The 9,877-nt window shown below is 41.7% G+C and overlaps 1 pseudogene; it reads right to left on the bottom strand.

Moving 5' to 3' along the window:
• The window catches only part of LOC138604987 (zinc finger protein Aiolos-like), a 45,049-nt pseudogene extending 36,079 nt beyond the window's left edge, over window positions 1-8,970 (bottom strand).
• Window positions 8,971-9,877: the final 907 nt, after the last annotated feature.

Genomic DNA, 9,877 nt, shown 5'->3' with positions numbered 1-9,877 from the left:
TCTCATGGCTGGGCCTGTCTGCTTTAAACTGCAGTGTACCAAGAACAGGCTGAACAACACGTTTTTAGATTGGCAGGCTTGAGATCTCACAAACCTCAATCACAATCTCGTTAACAGACGGGGTGGCGCTATGGATATCATTATGTGCAACCTATGGCAACCACTTCGCCGATGCGCGAGCCAGCTGTTACTGTAATCGTATAATTTCTGCAAACTCACTACAGACTACAAACATTAATGTTACTACTACTAATTAGAGGTTTTTCCATCATGAACAATTTGTTCAAAAAGAACTAATCTTTTTAGTCAACGGAATGATCCGTTCAATTCCATGCATTGATTAATTCCTGTCGTTCTGTCTGCTCGGCTCGCAGCTTCCCAATCCGTCTTCCTTTTAGAAAACTAAAGATAGATAGATAGATAGATAGATAGCATAGTTGATCAGGTATTTCTCTCCATACACAAATGTTATTACTGGCAGTGACAACACAGGGACTATACATTACATTACATTACATGAGATGTACATTACTTTTGTTTTCATGAAAAATGTAAATTTTCTCTGAACATAACGTAAAGAATGAATACAATGTTTACATTTATAGATTTGAAGGAAATTGACTATGAAATTCAATAAACTAATTATAGTGTAAGTGTGAGGCATAGGATCATTTTTACATCACTATTTATACATAGGCTACATCCACACTAATACGTTTTCTTGCTAGGCATAAACATAGTAAAAGTTATGTGTTTTAAAACAAAAACATAGTTTGTGGATGTAGCCATACATTAATATCACCTTTGCAGCAGGTGCTTTTTTCACCAGCAATGTTAATATGATTTTTTTCCTGTTTCCGTTTTGTGACAGTATGTAAAACAAAGTATGGAAAGCAGTCTTTGATTAAATATATTCATTTTACAACCAAGAGGGGTCTAGGATATGGCTGTGTGGAACTCCACATTTGAAAGTATTATACTGTAAATATATATCTATGATCCAAAGTGCAGGGGAAACGCCCACATTCATTTTGCTCGCCCTCCACTTGTCTTATTATGGTCTTGCGGCCGCTGGTCGGGGGCTGGGTCACATCTGACTTTGATGAGCCCACACGACCACTACATGTTGCTTTCTATTCTGCTGTATCCCGACAGAAAATGTTGCAAGACCTGTGTTCTGCTAGTTTAGACGATTCTATCATGTGGATGGAACTGGATGAGGATGGAAAAAAACTGTATAGACAATGGAGAATGTCTATACCACTGAAGTCAGGCGCATTCAGGTTTTAACCCACAGCATCCTGCTTATGGGTGACATGCCAATTCACCAAAAACCCTTGATCCTGTGAGTGCCGGAGCTTTTTGTTTTTCTGGATTTCATTTTCTGCCGTGCACCCGAAACGATACTTTCTTAATTATTTTTGGAGTTGTGCAGCTGCCACTGCTGGAACCAAAAACCCTACCGTTGTTCACCAACGAAACTACAAGAAATAAAAAGGCATGTTGAAGAAATGCTAGACAATGGAGTCATCGTTCCCTCCAAGTCACCCTATGCTGCTCCAGTGGTTTTGGTACCAAAGAAGAACAGCACCAAATCTCGCTTTTGTGTGGATTACCGTAAAACAAATGCTGTGACGAAGACTGATGCTTACCCGATTCCAAATATACAGGAGATATTGGAGTCACTGGCTGGAGCTACTATATTCACAACAATTGACTTGAACAGTGGGTACTGACAGGTTCCAATGGATGAACAAAGTAAGGAAAAAACGTCTTTTATCTGTCCATTTGGTCTGTTCCAGTATGAGGTGATGCCCTTCGGACTTAAAAACACCCCTGCCACCTTCCAGAGACTAATGGAACGGGTTCTGGAAGATTTCCGTGGGAAAATCTGTGTGGTGTATCTGGATGACATCATCATCCATTCACCCTCACTTAAACATCACTTTCATGACATCCAAGCTGTTTTGGACAAGCTAAGGGAAGCTGGTTTAACTGTCAACATGAAGAAATGTCAGTTCCCTCACTTTTCTCGGCCATGTTGTATCTACTGATGGAGTGCAGGTTGATAAAGAAAAGACATTAGCTGTACAGGCTTTACCGGTACAAGGAAACCTCAAAGAACACTTCTTTAAGATTCTTGAGGATGGCTGGTTGGTATCACCGCTTTGTCCCTGACTTCCCCCGGATTGCTGAGCCACTCAATGCGCTTAAAAGAAAAGGAACAAAATTAATCTGGACATCAGCTTGTCAGGTTGCTTTGACATGTTAAAAAGCCATCCTGCCTCGCCACCAATCCTGGGTCATCCAGACTTTACTTTACCCTTCACTGTCTATACAGATGCAAGTGATGTGGGACTGGGAGCTGTCTTGGCGCAACAAACAGGACAAGGAAGTGAGACTGTAACTACTTTTGCCAGTCGCACACTCAACCCGGCTGAAAGAAGCTTTCCACTACTTAACAAGAATGTTTGGCTATAGTCTGGGCTCTAGATAAATGGCGGTACTAATTGGAAGGGAGACCATTCTCTGCTGTCAATGATCACTCCTCTTTAATATGGATCTTCAAAACACAGAAACCCAGCACCCGACTCATTCGTTGGGCACTCAAACTGCAAGAATTAGCTTTCACAGTAGAATATCGAAAAGGAAAATACAATACTGTACCTGATGCATTGTCAAGAGCGCTGGTTGATCTATCCTACTTTTCACTGCCTACTTGTGCCACTGCACAACCTTCAAAAAGAGAAGTACACAAGGACCTGCACATCTCAGATAAAGACATCTGGAAAGCACAGCAGAGTGAGACATCATGGCTCCTTTTCCTAAAGGCTCAAGTGGAAATGTCTAACTGCTGGTTTTCATTGATTATTTCTCACGCTGGGTGGAGTTGTTTCTCTTAAGACATGCTACAGCTGAAACCGTGTCATAGACCCTGAACAAGGAGATTCTCACTCGCTGGGGGGGCCCTGAGTACATTCTCTCAGATCATGACCCCAATTGATCTCTTCAGTGTTTGAAGAGACTTGTAAGAAGTGGAACTTGAAACACCATCCTCAAACCAACCTCACGGAACGAGTTAACAGAAATGTCAAAACAATGATTGCCTCCTACGTTGAAGAAAAACATAGATCCTGGGACAAATACCTTCAGGAGTCCCATTTTGCTTTAAACTCTGCTGTGCAGGAATCGACTGGAGTAACACCAACAGAATTAAACATGAACCGGACACTTTCAAGGGGCCACTTGACACAAAGTTAAGCCCCAAGTTTTGCACTCCAGACGAGCCATCATATCAGAAAGTCAGCCAAATAACTGAGCTGCAACGGTTTGCTGCAGGGAATCTGCAGAAGGCTAAGACCCGTCAGAAACACAACTATGATCGATACAGGAGAAAGCAAACCTTTGAGGAGAAGGACAGAGTCTGGTTGAAAGCTCATCCCTATTCAAAAGTGGACAAATCATTCTCTGCTAAGACTGCGCCAAAATGGAAAGGACCATACAGAGTGGTGAGGAAAATTAGCCCTCTGAATTATGAGATTGTCTTGGAAGATTCAGGGGTGAATCTCCGGGTTGTAAATATTGCACAACTCAAACCACGTTATCCCATAGCTATGGAATGGGAGAAGCAGCAATGCCGGCGCATCTTGGAAATCTTTCAGGAGGAATCTGAGGATGAAGAATTTCATGGATTCACGTAGCTCTGGATGATAGGTGAATTCCATCAGGAATCTTGTGAGCGCCTGTTCAGGCTTTTCTCAGGGGGAAGGGGATGTAACGATCCAAAGTGCAGGGGAAACGCCCACATTAATTTTGCTTGCCCTCCCCTTGTCTTATTATGGTTTTGCGGCCGCTGGGTCGCAGCTGACTGACGTCAGGAAAAATGTAAATGGAGAGCGCTTTCCAGAGTCAGAAGCAGCAGTTAGCCAGCGAAGTAGCTCCGCAAATGCAGGTAGGCAGCTGAAAGTCGAGGTAGTTTAGTCCCTCGTGAAAAGTGACACAAGATTCGGCGGACTCCTGTGAACACCGCCGCTGGCCGGAGAGCTCCGCAATCGCCATCTGGCTGACCTGATCTGGCGATCTGACGGTTGCTCGCTCTGACTGTTAATGCGTCCGCTGTTTTTTTTTTGAATAAACTGAATTATGGCTGCTGTGATTGACTGTCGGTACTTCCACTGTTTTTTTTATGAACTGAATTATGGCCACTCTGATTGACTGTTATTACATCTGTTGTTTTTTGGTGAATGAACTGAAAAACGCTGCTCTGTTTAACTGTTTTTTTTTTTTTTTTTGTGTTTAAAGCAATTCTTACCTTTCTGGCATGTCCCTCAGCACTTAGTTAAAATTTGAAAAAGTACAACTCAGCCTCCCTTCAAAGTCCCACCCTCTTCCCCCTGCCTGACCTCTGACGCTCCCCTCCCTCCCTCCCTCCCTCATCTATGCATCCCTGACGCGTGCGGTGAGAGAAGCAGCGCAAGTGAAAAGGGTCAATGGAGTCAGAGTCAGAGGCACAGGTAAGTGAAAACTAACCAACAGTAATTAAATAATATTCAATTCTGCATGTGGTATAAAATAAAATTCCCTCCCTCGTAACGTTTAGTTACCTTTTGTAGTCTGACGAACTACCAACTTTACTATTGTAGTTATAGCATTTCATCGCCTGTTTGTTTCCAGTCAAATGCGTTGTTTTTCGGCAGAATTAATATTTTCCTGCTGTCATAACGTCTTACCTTGCCTGAATTGTCCCGGTAACGTTTGTCATTAAATTAGGAGCAGTTGAAGCAGTTTTGTTTACAGGTTAACTTTGTTGAGAACCTGTTTTGTCAGCTAACGGTAGCTAACTTTAGCCCTCGTTCAGACGTTTAGCTTCAACATTTTTTTCCTTTAACTTTATGTTATATAGTCACAAAGTAAAAGGCTCTTTCTTTTTTTAAATTGTGGTGCTTCTTGGAGGAGGGTGTGGTTGGAGATCCCGACTACGTTCCGGATCTTCAGAGGCAGGGGCCGACAGCAGCAGCCTACAGCAGGAACCAGCACAGGAGGTGTAAGAGCCTTCCAGGGGCTGCCAGGGTAGGAGCAACAGGGCCGTGAGGTGATGCAAGGTGGGGAATCTGCTGAGGAGAGGCCCAGAACCAGCAGACATGCTGCCCCAAGATCCACAACAAGAGTCCAGCAGTTCATATAGTTTTGTATTTTTTCTTATTCACGTTGTTCAATAAAACCTTGCATTTTAAAATTGCCTTTGTCTTTTTACTCACATAAAGTAATGTTTATTATGCTTTACTTCCATTATGACCCTTTTTTCATATTCCCACTTCATCTGAATGAACTGCAGTGAATTACTAAAATCAATTTTTTAGAAAAACATTTATTATTGCACACAGTTTATCATTTTTTATCTTTTTTTTTTACAGCTGTCTTCTATAACAAATTAGTTATTTGGTCCCAATAAAAAAGCAAATAAATAACATAAGGCACTTGCAAGATTACTGTTTAGTAATGCAAACAAATCTTTTAGATGTAACATTCAGCTCTTCATGAGTTCCAGGGGTACCAGGTCTTGGCTGGTGCTGGATGTCCTCCATTACTGTGGGAGTGGTGTACCTTGACAAAGAGTAAAAATAAAAATAGAAACGTGACACAGGATATAAATTGCATAAACTCAAACAGGCTAGATTTTATATAGATCTTATGCTGCTTTGGCACAGAGTGATGTTATCACAATGTACAGTAAGTGGAGCAAGTGTATGTATCAACTTATTACAATTTGAAATTCACTACTGGTAAATAGTACTTCTTCCCAAGGATGGAAAAAGTCACAAACATAGACAGATCGGTCTTATTTACACAGATGTCAGCTAGCCAGCATTATCTATTAGCCTAAGAAGTCTTCTAGCACTGGCTGAATTAGCTCTGGTTACTGTACAACCAACCAAGTCAAACGCAACCCCGGAGTTATAGTACTAGAACTGGGTTAATGACAACTTCACAATAAACACTGAGGCTAACGCTGAAGCTAACGTCACCGGTAGTGTAACGTTAAACAAACCAAGCTGTGGAGTGAGTTTGTTTACACTACGGGTGCTAACGCTAACGCTAGGCTAAATTTCCCTGCACAAATAACATAATATTACAGAACGATAGTAACTGGTAACTGATGTTATCACATGTAATGTTGTGTTCTAGGATTAGGCAAACTAAAAGTACCTGTCCAGCAGAAACTCCGCGACCATCTCATCTCTTTTTAGCTCCAGATGAAGCTGCATTAGCCTCCTCCATTGCTGGACAGCAGAGCCGATGTTGACTCGAGTATTGCCTCTTGCCGCATCAAGCTCTTTCTTTAAGGCAGCTTCTTGTGAAATAGTCTTCTTTGTCCTGATAATTTTCTCTGTGGGGGCAGCTGATGATGGAAGTGGCGGCTCGCCTTGGTCAGTCATTGTCAGTTCTCCGTTCCTTGCTCTCTCTCACCGCTCTACTGCTCTACCAGAGAGGCGCGCGACTTGCGAACCGTGACAGCGGTGCAACTGGGAGGGACGCGGCGATGGATGACAGACAGGAAGCTCGGCAAATCAATTTACTCGGACCGAATAAAATGATTGGTCAGACTTTTATCAGAAATATATGAGAATTAAATATTGATGAGTTTCAACGCCTAGTGGATTTCTTTTACATTTTATTGTGCTATACGCTTATTAGGAGCATTTTATGATTACAAAAGAAAAGTGTAAAAATGCCAGAAAGGTAAGAATTGCGAAGAAGTGAGCTGGATTAGTGCAGGCGGAAAATAAGGAAATAAATTGTGAAACATATTCAAAGTTTCAGAGTGGATTGAATGTCTTGTGTTATGGAATGAACTTTATTTTTTTTTACTATTGTTGTGGGTTACATCAACAGAGAGAGGGTATCCTTTTGTTAAGGGTGTATAGGTCATTTGTTTTACATTCCTTTGTAGGTATGCACGATATTGGATTTTTTGCCGATATCTGATATGCCGATATTTTACAACTCATTTAGCCGATTACCGATACCGATATTTTTTTCCCGCACACCTAATTGCAGAGATAATCAACTCTCTTCTGTATTGGAATTAGCGTACAGTATAATGCTGATACTCTTATCACATTTGTAACAACGGTCGGGGTGACGGGTCTTGAGATGGTTAATCAAGTTTGTAGTGCTGAAAGACTTTGCCTTGGCTCCTCCTCGCATCACTGAAGCTTAGCAGTCATTGCAAATAGCAGTTTTGCTATCTATTTCGGACACTTTGAAAAACGGACATTTTGGCTTCTAACTCTCTCATGCTTCAGGTAGACACACATGACGTCATCACGCTGCGCCGCGCAGGTCTTCTTTGCGCCAGGGACATTGCGCCGAGGTCGGGCATTTAATCAAGTATGCAGCAGCCCATTATTTTATCGGTTAATTATACCGGTTGATATCGGCATGTTTTGAGTGTTGTATTATTAAGTTCATGCCTTCCACAATGAGGTAACTAAAGCAGTTGAGATATTGTGCCAATATCAAAGAGAAAACGCACCTTGTAATGGATTGCAGGTGCATGAACTATGTTTCAGAGTGAAATTTTAATCTAAATTCACAATGATCAACGTAAGGGTTGTTATTGCGGAATGGAAACCCAACAGGGTGATTAGGGTCACACCCTGAAGGGGTTCCTCCGCGACAACAACCTGCTCACTATACATTATCCCACTTATTACACAGCTACTTACTTACGATCAATTATTTGACACAATTTAATGATTTGGAAATGATTTTACTAATTTAAAAATTATTATATTTCCCTTTTCCCTTTTGGAAATAGTCTGTTACACTCACAGTGAGTTCCGCGTCCATTGCAGCGATTAACTTCATAGCTTTTTTAAAATGAGCTAAGCTAGCTGGTTTTACTCACATTAAATGAAAACATTTCAACTGATGGTGAAGTGAGACACAGTGAACAGGGCCGCAGGAATCAGCACTTGATTGAGGTTTTCTATTTCCATCAGTCTGTTGACATTTTCTTTTCCATTCACCGTCTTTAAACACCGCCGTATCCCATACTGTGTTCCATTTAATGTTTACTTCATGTGCCGTCGTCAGATTTGCAGATCTCTTTGTCGTAGCCTTCAGGTTTTGCATCGTTTAACCTTTATTGCTTTCTCTCCGCTGTCTCTTTTCTTTTTTTTCCCTCTGTAAAGAGACCAACGTCAAATTTACCGGACTTCTTTCGGCGGATTGATGTTTACAGTTAGTCCTCCGGATTGTGTGATTAGAGCCTTAGCAATGTTCTGTTCTTCATAACAACGGTCTGTTATCGAGAAATAACAGACCTCGGAATGCCGTAATTAACCAATCAGAATCAAGTATTTAATACAGCCGTGTAATAAATGTATTGAGTATTTCAGAGTTTATCCATCAGTTTCTTTTATCTGATAGTCAAAATGTTAAATTAATGGCTCTAGGCTAACAATTAACATTTAAACATAAGCATTTAAACATAAATGTTCATGTGCCTTAGTGAGGGGTTTTTCACACTGAAACTGAGTACCATATGTTGAGTCTATTGTGAATGCTGTTTAGACAGCCAGGTTAATGATAATACTCAAGGCATTTGTCCAGGGAATACCTCTGGAATGATACATCATAAAAATCTGGCTACAGCAGCTTCTAAAAATACCTCCACCGTCCACCTCCAGAGTAAACTTTCAAGTCTGCTTAGTTCCACTGCCTGGGTCTATTTTGTAGAGCTCTACAGGCTTAAGAACTGGGTCTGAATCCGCATTACCAGAACAGCTTTACGTGTTTCCCTATGATTGATTCAAAATGTCACAGGCCCTGTTCTGCCTCTGGGCATCCACAATCCCACAGCTGTGCCTGGGAGGCCCTGCGTGAGTGTCTGCGTTAAGCCTGCATAGTAGCTCACAGGAGGCATGTGACCTTCATCCTACCTCCAGATGTACTCCATCACAGGCGCCGATGCTCAACAAGGTCCTGCTCGTGCCTCACGTGGAATCTGCTCACCCGTCCCGTCCATACATCTTTCTGGCCATCACCTGGTGAATGAAAGGAAGATAAAGCACCACACCTGCAGATGAGATCACAACAGTGTCCGCTTGCATATTATACAGGATGCAGGTCAAGCAGAAATAGAATAAGCTCTTAAGTGTGCTGTGTAAACAGAGAGAAACGGGGTCACAATGAACACAATCAATTAACAAATCCAAAACAAGTATTATTCAGGTTGAATGGACAGAGATATAGGCTAAATCCTACAGGCTTTGGATTGTTATCTTAAGGGAACACACTATTACAACTATTGACCTGGGCGGCTCTCAAACAATGTGAACAAGAATGCAAAGTATTTCAGTTCTCACAACAAGGGAGCAGTGTATAGGGCAACCTTGATTTTCTCTAAAGCTTAGTTAACTGTGAAGCGTGCATAATGCAACTTACGGTATGGTGACATAATAAGTCATTCCAACCTTTTTTTTTCATTATTATAGATACCTTGTTAAAAATAATAGAAAAATAATAGGTGTGAACTGCTTAGCCTCTGCACTGACATGGCAGATGTAATTTGCAGTTAGGGTAATAATATGAGTCAGCTTTGTGCTTCTGTGCAACTAAGGAGTAAAGAGGTTACATGATGTTTCTGACAAGAGAAAGAAAGGGAGCATAGAAAGGATTCTGTCCTGGACTGTTCTCTGGACTCCATAGAGGAGGTTGGTGAGAGGAGGATGTTAGCCAAGCTGACATCTTTCATGGACAACCCCTCTCACCTACCGCATCAGACTGTGGGGGCCTTAAGCAGCTCCTTCAGCAGCAGGCTGCTTCACCCACCCTGCAAGAAGGAGTGCTACCGCAGATCATTCATCCC

Source organism: Semicossyphus pulcher, unplaced genomic scaffold, assembly GCF_022749685.1.
Source record: "Semicossyphus pulcher isolate SPU_LCO1_2020_fin unplaced genomic scaffold, fSemPul1.0.p SCAF_27, whole genome shotgun sequence".
Classification (NCBI taxonomy): Eukaryota; Metazoa; Chordata; class Actinopteri; order Labriformes; family Labridae; genus Semicossyphus; species Semicossyphus pulcher.
The sequence above is the reverse complement of the archived record's forward strand: the minus strand, read 5'-3'. Positions and strand labels throughout refer to the sequence as shown.